The sequence below is a fragment of the Camellia sinensis genome, unplaced genomic scaffold, assembly GCF_055761805.1.
Source record: "Camellia sinensis isolate YWXY unplaced genomic scaffold, ASM5576180v1 Unanchor6, whole genome shotgun sequence".
Lineage (NCBI taxonomy): Eukaryota > Viridiplantae > Streptophyta > Magnoliopsida > Ericales > Theaceae > Camellia > Camellia sinensis.
This window is the reverse complement of record NW_028129474.1, coordinates 17,265,001-17,265,301: the sequence shown is the minus strand read 5'-3', so window position 1 is coordinate 17,265,301 and position 301 is coordinate 17,265,001.

Genomic DNA, 301 nt, shown 5'->3' with positions numbered 1-301 from the left:
TGGCATGATGGCCGAGGCCGTGGCATGTCATGCGGGCCGAGGCCGTGGCATGGCATGTTGGGCGACGCCGTAGCAAGGCATGCGGTCCGAGGCCGTGGCATGTCATGCGGGCCGAGGCCGTGGCATGGCTTGTTGGGCGACGCCGTAGCAAGGCATGCGGGCCGAGGCCGTGGCATGTCATGCTGGCCAAGGCCAAGGCATGGCATGGCATGGCATGCGGGCCGAGGCCGTGGCATGGCATGTTGGGCAACGCCGTGGCAAGGCATGCGGGCCGAGGCCGTGGCATGGCATGATGGCCGAG